The sequence below is a fragment of the Alosa pseudoharengus genome, unplaced genomic scaffold, assembly GCF_046254945.1.
Source record: "Alosa pseudoharengus isolate Yale_2024_CS ecotype anadromous, Long Island Sound unplaced genomic scaffold, YU_APseudo_1.1 YU_APseudo_1.1_scf_20, whole genome shotgun sequence".
Classification (NCBI taxonomy): Eukaryota; Metazoa; Chordata; class Actinopteri; order Clupeiformes; family Clupeidae; genus Alosa; species Alosa pseudoharengus.
Window position 1 is genome coordinate 13,255,349 of NW_027468664.1, and position 12,905 is coordinate 13,268,253.

The window sequence follows — 12,905 nt, forward strand, 5'->3', positions numbered from 1 at the left end:
TTCCACCATTCAAGAGTTTTGGAAGGAGATTATTATAATCTTATCAAAGGTAATAAATGAACCTCTTCCTCTGTGTCCCAAACTTTGTATATTTGGACTTTTTCCAGAAAACTGTACACTTAGGAAGTTTCAGAAAATTATGGTCATACTGTGTCTTCTTGAAGCCAAACATAAAATTGCACTGGCATGGAAATCAGCTCATAGACCGAGTAAACAGAGTTGGGTTGAGGGTATATTGCAATGTCTTGCTATGGAAAAACTGACTTACATAGTTAAGGGGAAATATAAGACTTTTGTGAAGATGTGGGGTTCATTTATGGAATTTCTGAAAGGCAATGATTTTACTATAGTCCTGTAGCTTGCCGTCTCTGTGCATACACACTACATGCCTGTCTGCTGTTTTTTTTGTTGTTTTTTTTCTGAATGATTTTCTTTTTGTGATAAGTAACTGCTAAAACTCAACCATGTTTCTTTTCCAATTTGTAATATTGTGTGCTTTAGAGTAATAATGGATGTGCCTCTTTGTTCTATTGTATGTTTTGTTTCTGTATGTCTTTTTTGTAGTAACTAAAAAAAAGTTAATAAATTAAGATATTGGTCAAAAAAAAAAAATGTATATCCATGGATGAAATGAGGATTGACTGTTTCATTTATCCATTCAGTCACAACTCTCATTGAAAGTAGAGAGTTTGGATGACAATTTGGTATTAAAAATGTGTATATATATATATATATATATATATATATGTAAGCACCTGTAAAATCTGTTTATAGTGTTTATTAATTCATGTTTCATTTTTGTCACTACATAATGCTTTATGTTTTTGAAATATGTTGATATGGAATTCGGTACAGACCAATCAGATTTGTTTGTTCTCTGTGTTTTTATTTGAATTTTATATCATCCAATGATAATTTATAAATGTTTAATGCCCGCGAAATCGTGAGCTCTCTGAACATTCGAACGCCTCAGGAGAGGAGCTCAAAGTTCAGTCCCAGTCAGAGTTCCAAGGAGAGAAGTCCTGCTTTTGATACTCCGTCAGTGCCATTGTGGTGTGTATGCCCACTGCGACCTGTGCAGTGTATCTGGGATCACGTTTTGTCGGAGCACATCGGAGGTGTCAGCATTATTGTTATTCTGTCCACTGCTGTGTTTCGGCAGTGTTGACGTTTAGCGTTGTTGGGCTGTTGGCAAGCTAAGGCAGACTGCTAGCTAGGGGACAGATAGCTGCTCCCGCTAATTCACCTCTGCGGACTTGCTTGTTACTTGTCGGGACTTGTTTTCTTCTTCTGGTGCTGGGCCCACCGGAGGTCGACAACCATGACCAGTGTTGGGCAAGTTACTGAAAATTAGTAATTAGTTACAGTTACTAGTTACTTCTTTCAAAAGTAATTCAATTACGTTACCAATTACTGTATATCAAAAGTAATTAGTTACTAGAGAAAGTAACTTTTGAGTTACTTTTAAGTCTGCTTTTAAAATGTCAATATGAACAGTACTGAACAGTCACACACACAATAAACCTAATTTTTGGACATATTTATTGTAGTTTCAACGGGCCTTCAAATCAATAGCCTTGTGCATGAGTTCTCAAACTTTTTCCGACCACAAAACATTCTATGCATGAAGGCCTCCCTGACCTTGTTTTGCGCCACCCTCACCATCTAGGTGGTTTGATAGATATGTACAGTACACTGCCTACTGCTTGCCTACTACTTGCCTTCTGCAATATAGTAATAAGTTATTATTATCATTATTATTGCAATCCTTCTGTAGGCTACATGACATTCGTTCAATGGAATGTAATGTGAAACAATGTTAAATGGCCTATTTTCAAAGCAGTTATTGTCTGCTCACACACACATAACCTTAGGTTATCCTCATCCTGCTTTGAACACAGTTGTATTATATAGCATTTTAAGCACCACCAGTTTGGGAAAAGCCTGCGCTGCACAAGTGCTGACCTACCGAAATAAGTTCTAATGTATCCGAGAGTTTGGGATTGTCGCGCACTATGCAGAAGGTTACTCTTCAGCTGATAAGGTGTTCCAGAGAGAAGTTGCATGTTCCGTCGCAGACAAATGAATCCATAACACCATGGACGTCAATTCCGATGTACACATAGCCTACTGTGCAAATAACTCAAGTCGCTGTTACGTACGGTAGGCTATTTGGAGGTTTCTTTATCTGGTAAGTGAAATCTGCATTTTCCTCTCGAGTTAAACGTGTGCTTGCTTGTGCCAAGGCTATATATAGGCTACCGTAGCCTATTGGTGTTGTGGCGTGGCTATGTTGTAAGAATGAGAAATTGATATAACGAGGCTTTTGCGCAATAGGCGAAAAAGAGCGGAGATAAACAACAATGCGCTTTTACTGTAGTGGAGCTTACAAGATGGAAACGAAAGGGAAAAGGCTTTTAAGATGCCCATTTAAATTGTAGCATAATGCACTCTTGTGTGTTTTAGCATAAATCCGAAATAAGTGTGAGGAGGCTCCTATTAACTGTAAAGAATGCATCTGCAATCTAAACATGAAACACAATCGCTGGAAACACAGCTAAGGTCGGGAGACAAAGCAGCAACGCAGTAACGCAAGTAACGAACTCTTTGAAATTTCAGTAATTGTAATTGCGTTACTGGATTTACAAAAATACTTCGTTACATGCTCGTTACCACTAAAAGTAGTGGAATTACAGTAACGCGTTACTTTGTAACGCATTACTCCCAACACTGACCATGACGGACATCTGCCGCTACACTGCTGACGTCCAGGATCCTTGTTTGAGGTCGCATCTCACTGCCGCCAGCCAAGACTGCAGGGGCGCATTCTGTTCTCTGGTGCTGGGCCCACCAGAGAGCCACCACTGGCTGCGACTGCTAACGGCTAGCTTTGAGGACGACTGAGTGAGGTGTACTTGGACTGAGCGGTAACCAACACCAGGGTCGGCTGTGAGCTGATTCGCCAGGTCGGGACGGTGGATCGTGAGTAACTTGGACCCACACTTACACTGACACACACACACATACACGTTCTCTCGGCTCGCTTGGATCATCGGCGAGTTTGGAGGGCCGTTCAGCGGTTGCTGTCCTGCCTGCAGCTCAGAGAGCTGCTACCTGTGCACCACCGGGCCCCAACTGCGCAGTGTTCCTACCCGAACAACAAACTTACAAGGACCTGCTCAAAGTGCGGCAGAAGTGCCGTTCGCCTTATTAAGAGTCAAAATGATTTTAGAAACATAATTAGCCTTTAATATGACTTCATGCAGGACAGTAAAACAACAGGGTGTCTAGATGAAATGAGAACTGGCAATGGAGAGGACATCTGGAAGTAGAACAAATCAAGTCCTTCCCACCAGATAGCAAGCGGCTGGCGGACCACTGTTGGCCCACAGGGGGCAGATCTGGTGGTCCGCTGGCATTTTGCTCATCAGTTCTCTGGTGGTCCGCTGGCGGGTTGCAGACAAACTGCCCAATATTTTGCCACTATTGTTCCGAAATCTTTTTCATTTGTTCAGTTATACTCCATATATCATTTTAAAAAACTTTTTGTAATATTCATGACAAGTTCAATTTATAGAGATGATGGTCCAACGGCGGACCACAAGTGGCACGCCACCAGCGGCATACCACTAGCGGTCCGCTATCTGCCAATCTGATTTTGCTATCTGGGATCCAACCAGTTCACATAGGGCAAACGCAAAAACACCTCACTCTTAAAACAAATGTGTTGTCCCTATCTGGACACAGAGATGGCTTAAAAAACAACGCAAGTTGTGTTTTCAATGCAAGTTGTGTTATTTTCAACACATATTGTGTTATTTTCAACACATATTGTGTAACAAATTAAAAAGGAAACAACACAAACTGTGTTGTCCCTATCTGGACACAGAGATGCATAGGCTAGATATGGCTGCAATGCATAGGCTAGATATGGCTGCAGGGGCTCCACGTGTGCCTGCCAGGTTGCTGAAAGGAAGATGTCTCCAAGGATGTCTTGTCCGTGAGTATTTGGTGGTTCAATTGCTGCATTATCCCTTTAACGGACTGCTCAACCGTTTGGTAGAGCACACTTTAAGACACCATATCTTACCAAAACTGTTTTAAATTTAAACATATGGAGCCATATCTACCACTTGAGTACTACATGTTAAGCACAAAATATTTGCTCAGTACCTCTGTAATGTTGAAGGCCACACCTTCTCATTATACTCGATTTAAGAAATTAATTTACGCGATTTCGGCCATATTTTGTGGAGTCACATCTACCAAGTTTTTAAAGGTAAGACTTTTTTTTCTTCATTATTATGTAAAAATGAAGTGGAATAACACATGTATTAACTTACAATTAGAAAAAATATATATTTTCATGGTTAAATAATTTGAAAACATGCTCTACCAAACGGTTGATGTGCCTGTCAATGGTAAAAGTCAGGTACGTATAGATAATACTAGAAAACATGTCAAAGTTCATGAATGAATTATATTAACCATTATATACTGTTTTCAAATGTATAACATGACATGAGACATGTCCCACTTTCCTCATTAGTATGCTGCCCAAGCATAATACATTGGGTATTAGTAAATAGTGTATATGGCTAATACCGTTTTGGGCTATCATGTCATGAGGAGGGTGACAAATGTCAAAACCCATGTCAGTTCACATCTTGAGGGTATATGTATGGTTTAGGTGGTTTAATTAGTTTGTCCTCCATGGTACAAGCCAAAATATCAGCCATATACCCGATTTACCAATACCCAATGTGTTATGCATGGGCTGCATACTAATGAGGAGGGTGGGACATGTCTCATATCATGTTAGATCACATCCTGAGGGTCTAAGCTTTCAGAAAATATATGGTTTATATAGTTGAACCAGTTTTTCCTAAATGGCACAGACCCAAAGGTATCAGCCATATACTGATTTACTGTACCAATACCCAATGTGTTATGCATGGGCTGCATACTAATGAGGAGGGTGGGACATGTCTCATGTCATGTTAGATCACATCCTGAGGGTCTAAGCTTTCAGAAAATATATGGTTTATATAGTTGAACCAGTTTTTCCTAAATGGCACAGACCCAAAGGTATCAGCCATATACTGATTTACTGTACCAATACCCAATGTGTTATGCATGGGCTGCATACTAATGAGGAGGGTGAGATATGTCTCATGTCATGTTAGATCACATCCTGAGGGTCTAAGCTTTCCGAAAATATATGGTTTATATAGTTAGTATATAATCAGTTTTCTCTTCATGGTACAGACCAAAATGTATTATGTGTACACGTTCTTCACCTAAATCCATAGAATCCCATTCATTTCAAAGGTAAATTTACTTAAGTGGTCTGCAGGTACAGGAATGAGTTTATTTCTTGTTAACATGATTTCTCTTAAACTCTGGGACCAGGGCTACAAGATAATACCACTTTTTTGGGGGAAAACTGTTCTTTCAGTAAAACACAATAATCTCATGTGAAAGTCAGATAACTGACTTTTACCATTAACAGACACTTCAACCGTTTGGTAGAGGTTCATAGAAATTGAATGGAAGGGTCCTTTGAAAAAAAAATCACAGATTTTTCAAACTACAGCCTAATAGAGCAAGATAAAACAAAAAAATATTTTTTTAATCACTTTTATCATGGTGTGCCAGTTAAAGGGTTATAGGATGCTGCCCGATGTGAGTAGGCCAGTTGTTGCTGTAAGGATGTTGGCTTATGTGTGAGTAGGCCTAGTTGGCGGGTCAATTGCTGCTCTGTAAGGATGCTGCCTGGTGTGAGTAGGCCTGTTTGGTGTTCAGCTCTTGCTGTACCAACGTTGCAGTGATGTTGTATGAGTATCTGGTGGTTCAATTGTATGTTGCCTTATTTGGTAGGCCATTTTGTGTGTGTGTGTGTGGGCGGGGGAACAGAAAATGTAGCCTAGGGGCCCATAGCCACCTTAATCTGCTCTACTGCATATCCTCTCAGTTCCAAGACAGTGACCCATGAGCTCAACCTGAGCAGCTGCCCCAAAGTGCTGGGCGAGAAGAGATATTGCTGGAGGCACAGTCAGGATCTTTAAACTACTGCTGATGAAATCAGCAAGGGGTTTGCTAGTCACTGCCCCATCAAGCATCTAGATGAGGGTGTCTGTTGTGCGACCCAAAACACCCAAGGACTCCAGGATACAACACTGAAGATGTGTCCAAGATCACAAGATGTATGAAAAAACAAAAACCATGTGGAGGGGAAATGAAATTTTGTTTTTATCATGCATATACATGTTTTGTGGACTTACTGTATGAGTAGTGTGCCAAATGTAAAGTTTTGAAATAACAGCTATTCTGTAAAAGAAAAAAATAAGAGAAGATATGTTAAATACATCAGTCAGGTGTGGTTAATTTTGCCACCAGGCTCTATGTGGGTATTATTATAAGATGAATGTCACTCTCAGATACTCAGATGTAGAAGTAGAAGAAAGTAAACTCCAAATTCCTTAGAGTGGAATGGCAGAGGACAGGTTATAATAATAATAATAATAATAATAATAATAATAATAATAATAATAATAATAAAACATTTTCCTCCAGCTCTCACTTACACAGAGCTGACAGTATCATGCTATTATAAACCAAGCTCAATGTACACGCATGGCCTTTCCACCAACACACGGTCCTTTTGCTTTATTAAACCCAAATGAGTCACCATCCACACAAGTGCTCAGTATTATCAAATGGCTCATGTTTTGAGCAAAAAGCATATAAATTGGTTTACATGAGTGGTTAAATATAGGAGTGTTTATGTGTTACCTGTGACCTGCAATATTGTGAGCAAAAATTAAAAGCATTTGATGAAAATATCGCTTTGCTTTCACTCTGCCTTGCAACTGAAGAATTGGTTTTGCTGGCATATCCGCCTTGGCACAACATCAAATACCAAAAACAACATTGCTTTCTGAATCTGAATCTGCTTTTGCCCTCCTTGGTATGCAATAGCCACTCTTAGTATAGGCAACATAGGCGACCGCCTCAGGTACTACCACTCCAGGGAGATGCTGCCTATTATAAAAGGAAACTTCTCACACATTTTAATGGTGTGGGCACACCAAATTGTTTGTTCGCCTCGGGCAGAGTTAGGGCCGCCACTGCTGTTGTGGTTGACCTCACAGATAAGCCTGCAGACCTTGAAGGCTTATCTGAGACAGTTCTACTCGTATAATAAGAAGAGTGGCCAGCCACAGACCAAGACCCCCCCACCAAAGAAAACACTTCCAAGGGGAGGAGGGGAGCACAATAAAATGCAGGATGAACTAAATCAACGTCTCTCTTTCATTTTATTTGCTGACAGATTTGTTGTCTGGTAGTGTAATAATGACTGTTCACACCTGAGGAATATCTTGCAGAGATCAATCAAAGTGGCTATTGTGAAATGTTAGCTGTTGTTTATACCTGTTAATTAGTTAGTGGAATAAAAACTGACTTTTAGTAAATCAGTATGGAGCCTAAGAGGTGTTGTTTTGTATATCAAGAGAATTATTGCGCTCGTTTTACTAAATTGTGTGCTCATTTTACTAAATCATGTGCTCATTTTACTAAATCATGTGCTCATTTTACTAAACTGTGCACACATTTCACTAAATTGATAAATAGTGCACTCATTTTGGAAAAAATGCAGTCATTTCACTAAATTATGCTTGTTTTACTAAATTAGCACAAGAGCACACAATTTACTTAAAATGAGTGCACAGTTTAGGCTGTGGGGCTCTGCAGATCTGAGATCTGTCCTGTTGCTATGGTGTTGCATCCAGAGTGGCTTTTTCGGTAGCGGAGTGGGACAGAGAGACACATGAAGAACATGAGGTCTAAATTGGGCCAACACACGCACGCACGCACGCACGCACGCACACACACACACACACACACACACACACACACACACACACCTGAGACCTGCCATTGTAGGTGAGCTAATTACATTTCCAGAAGCACACATGCATAAGCACGCACACACACACACACACCCACACACACAAGCATGCACACACACACAGCGAGAGAGAGAGAGAGAGATAATGGCATTAAGGGATTTCGTCTAATATCAAATCAAGAAGTATTTCTGAATTTGCATACTCATTTTTACATGACTGAACAAGTAGTTCACAAAGAAATATATCAATCTGACATATTCCCATGGTGTTTCATTATATTTCTCAAAATGCTCAAAACATCTCACTGAACTAAATGATCCATCAATTCACCACAGGCATAAGATGATGTAGCTTTAACTTGTGAAATAATATGTTATGTAGATAAGGCAGTACCAAGTGTGTACTCCACAACATACTGCTCAATGGTTTAGTATTGAACATTAGAATCTGCAGTATACAGCTTTTTTTTTTTTTTTTTTTTTTTTTTTTTTGCTATCTTTCTTGGCAAACTCTACCAAGGACATTTGGTTTTCATTTCTGTTTGTTGGTTTGTTCGTCAGCAGCCAGAAAGTAATCAGGCCGCGGTGGTAGTGGTGTGTGTAGCCATTAGCTTTGGGAGTGGATCCAGACCAAGGGGTGTGTGATAGAAATTAATGTTTTATGTGTGAGATTTTCATAGTAAGTATGTGAGTTTGTCTTCTTAGAAAACACTCCACGGGTGACGGCAAGGGTGGCTAGGAATCGTAAGGGCAAGGTGAGGTATTCCCAGGTACTCGTATCTGGGTCGAAACCTACACTCTCTGAGATTTAGACGACAAACCATGTTTATGTCCTAGATCTAGAGGCATAGAAACTGAGGTATACCATTGTATAGTTCCCCATCCCAACTGAAACATGACTTGTATTATCACTGAATAGAATAAAAGTGTGTGTGAGACCTTTGTTCTGGGTCTCGGTGTGACTAGGAGCTGACACCTCTGACTCGCATGCGGAATACATATCAGGAAACCCTTTGCTGTTTCTGTGAGATAGAAGGTAGAAAAGAGAATTTCCACGACTCGGAACAACACAGAACAGTGTGAGACTGGACAGTTTTTGCCAAAAGAGTGGACTATTGTCATTGACATCAGTGCTCTCTGAATCCCCTTCTCATTTGATTAATATTATTATAATGAAGTGTTTCAAATAACAAATAAGTATGATTAATGAAGACCATTTCTGATTATTTTTCACCACTCATTTCACACATCAATTTTGCCTCTGGTTCATTGCTTATTCCAACACTACACTACTACATAGGCCCTGGGCATGTGTGGTAATAAGTACAGTCAGCCCACAGCCATGCCATGTGAACCACCCCTTCTGCACAGACACATAATTCACTGCCTTCCTTCTCTCTCTCTCTCTCTCTCTCTCCCTCCCTCCCTCTCTCTCTCTCCCTCTCTCTGATGCTCAGTCAGTCACACGGAGAGGGCTTAGCACATCTACTAAGGCCGAGTCTACAGCAGAGTAATTCTCCAATAAATTGTGTGATTCTGCGTGTGCTGTGCAACACTGGCATGCGCTAGAGGGGGACCGGTCGCCATGCTGCCTGCCCCGCCCTGCCCTGCACTGGAGAGTGAGAGATTTCCTGACGCATCTGAATTGGTCATTCAGCCCAGATGAGCCCTGACTGCCTGCAAAAGCAAGCCATCTATTACTGCTGTTTGCCTTTGTGCACATTTGGGCTATGTGTGTACAGTATGTGTGTGTGGGTGTGTGTGAGAGAGACAGAATATGCATTGTTGTGCAAGAGTGTGCATCCAACTGTGTGTTTATCAGAGTCTGTTTGCATGTGTGTGTAAATGGGTGTTTGCATGTGTGTGCATGTGTGTTAGAGACGGAGTATGTTACTGTGTATGTGGAAGAGTGTGTGGCTGAGGGTGTTTGTTGCATAAGTGTGTGTGTGTGTGTGAGTGTCAGGTTCTGACTCAGCAGTCTGTCCAGTGCAGGACAGCAGTAGTGCCACACACACACACACACACTCTTTTATTACCTAATCCAGTTTAGAGGATGAGTCCGACCCTTAATCTAATTTCCTCATAAATGATTTCTGCTGTATACATGAATCACTGACCCGCTCACTCCACTCTTCCCAACCGCACCAAATGAAGAGAGAAGATGACGAGGAAAGAAATACCTTATTCCTCGGAGCTTGGAAAGACTAAGAGGTGGTTCGTTTGTTGAGCGAGTGGGCTAAAAGCTCACAGCGATGCATTCTGGGTATAGCCCCAGAGACCAAGGGGGCCAAAACAAATGTCTCCCTTGCCCAAACTTTTAGATGGCACCTCCAGGTACGGGCGGTGCAGTGACCTGTTGTTGCAAGTCAATAAAACGTCTCAAAATGGAGCTTAAAAGCCTTGCCGCAGGAACAGGTTGCGACACTAGTACTTTGCTAAATTGAGTGGCTCTCATGTTGGTCGGAGAGAAATCAGATGACCTGGCCTGATTCCAGCTCTCCTTACGGTTTCCATCTCTAGGCTATTTAAAACCAATGAGCTTAATAACATAATTATTCATAAATACAATTTGTTACACAAACATAAAGACACAAAACAGTGTCTCTTATGCCCTAAAAGGATCAATCATGTAAGAAAATGTGCCACCTCATTATATAAGCAAAAGCAAATCTAGTTTCTTAAAAGTATAAGAGATTTCACATTGTCCCTCTTCTGCTCTGCATTTTTGCATCTTTACAGGTTACGTCTGGAATGTAGCTGTTGTTATCACGTCTAAAGCTACTAAGAGTAGTGGTTGACAGACTTTTAAGATGCCTCAGGTAAAATTAACCAAATTTATTGCCCAAAGATGGTCACTTCAATAGCCTAGGAGTTTAAGAGTCAAAAGGTGCTCATGCCGATTTTGTTTTGTGTGTGTGTTAAGCAGTGTTGTAGTACTAGAGTCCGAGACTCGAACTTGAGTGCGAGTGAGCTAAATTTAGAGACTCGTGACTTGACTTGGACTTGAGCACTGAATGACTCGAACTTGGACTCGTGCATTCGCACTCGCGATGACTCGTCGAGGACTCGACTTTTTTTTGTAATATATCATAAGGCTATAATTGTAGTATGTCATTAGGCTATAATTTGCTATATGATTTTAATATCTAAATTATTCGTAATACTAATTTTAGTTCAAGGGAATGTTAGGCTACTGCTTCGTGTCGTACATCGCAAGTCACATCATGTTCACATGCAAAGCAAACTAACGTTAACTTTAACACTAAAATGCCTGGAGATATGGCCGCCGCTATTTCAATGTAGTAGGCTATTGCCAGGCAATTAGTTCTCATACATGACATAACATTACCTAAGATTACACTCAGCCTAGGCTAAACAACACACACTGCTGCTGGATAGCTGATCATCGTGACTTGGTGAACAGTGTTTTCCCTGACTGACGCGAGAAGCGAGGTTCAATTCATTCATTTTCATTCGGGGCGTGCCCTGCCGTGCTTCTGTCTGTTAATTTGCAGCAGGCTATTATCGGATGAAAGAAAAATAAACTAAAAGTTTTCCCGATCAAGATATAGCATACTTCTTAATTTTGGTGTCATAAAATATAGAAGCATAACATTAAATTGCCTAGTAGAGTATGTAGTGTCAATGTAGGCCTATGTGTCTGCGCAAGTGAAACTGACAAACTGAACCCTTCGTGGGTAGGCCAGAAACAACTATATTTAAAACCACGAATTAACTGGATTACTTTTACTGTTAAAACGAGCGATTTGATAGCCTAATCCACTGCAAAAAGGAAATAGCAACGTGTTCTATTTCTAACAGGTGAATATCGTAGCAAATAGTAGCCTATGGCGATGGCAGTTTAAAAAAACATTTATTTCACTCATCTCGCTGAAATGAACGAAATGTGGCCTGTTGCGCAAAGAAATTAATTAGGCAGATGATCTACATCTCCGTTAACCGAAAGCTAGTTTTCATCTCTATTGTTGACGTGAAATATGTCTCCATAGTGTCAGTGAAGTGATTACATAATTATGCAGTTGCAGCCAGGTAGCCTCACGTCACGGGAGTCAGAAAGAAGCTACCAAGACGGGCCCTGCTCTGTTTCTGTCCCTCCCAAACTGCGCTAAAATTGTGTAGGCCTACTCCAACGTCCATCTAGCTCTTTTGAAGTATGAACTTCTACAACACTGCCTATACAATTTTCAGCAGTCAGTAACAGCATAATGTGACTTAATGGCCTGTGTGATTGGGATGTGGATTGCTCATTTATTATGAGTAGGCCTATAGGCTATGGTATGGCTATGGTATGGTATTCTCTCCGATATAATAAATACAACACATTGGGTTTGGCAAGAAATTTGGCAATACTACTTTCACACAAGTGATGGCACCCCTGCTTGGAGACAGAAGATTGTCCGTTTTGCTTTTAAGGATTTCATCTGCAATGGAAAAAAAAATGGAACGACATGTAAGCTACAGTATGCTTACTTTAGTGCTGGACTTGGACTTGACTTGATCAATAGGGACTCGACTCGGACTCAACGTGGATCAATAGTGACTCGACTCAGACTTGACTCGGATGAGTAGTGGACTCGACTCGGACTTGACTTGGAATTTTTTTTTAATGACTTGGACTTGACTCGGACTTGAACACTGGGGACTCGAACCTGGACTCGGACTCGAGGCATAGTGACTTGACTACAACACTGGTGTTAAGTATATTTTTTGGTCTTCGTGAAGTGAAGAGTGAAAGGAAGTGAGTGGGAGAGATGGAGAGAGATCGGAAAATGACCGCGGGCTGGACTTGACTCGGGTTCCCATGGGCACTGGAACTCTTACGTGGTACAGACCTGGCAGACACTGCAGCCAGTCTTGAGTCCATTTTTGCTGAACGTCTAAGGGCAAAAAATATTAATTTGCATTCGAGGTTTTGGAGCAAAAACACTCCAGGGTTCAGGAATTTGAAGCCAAATTGTAAACAAGCTTATTT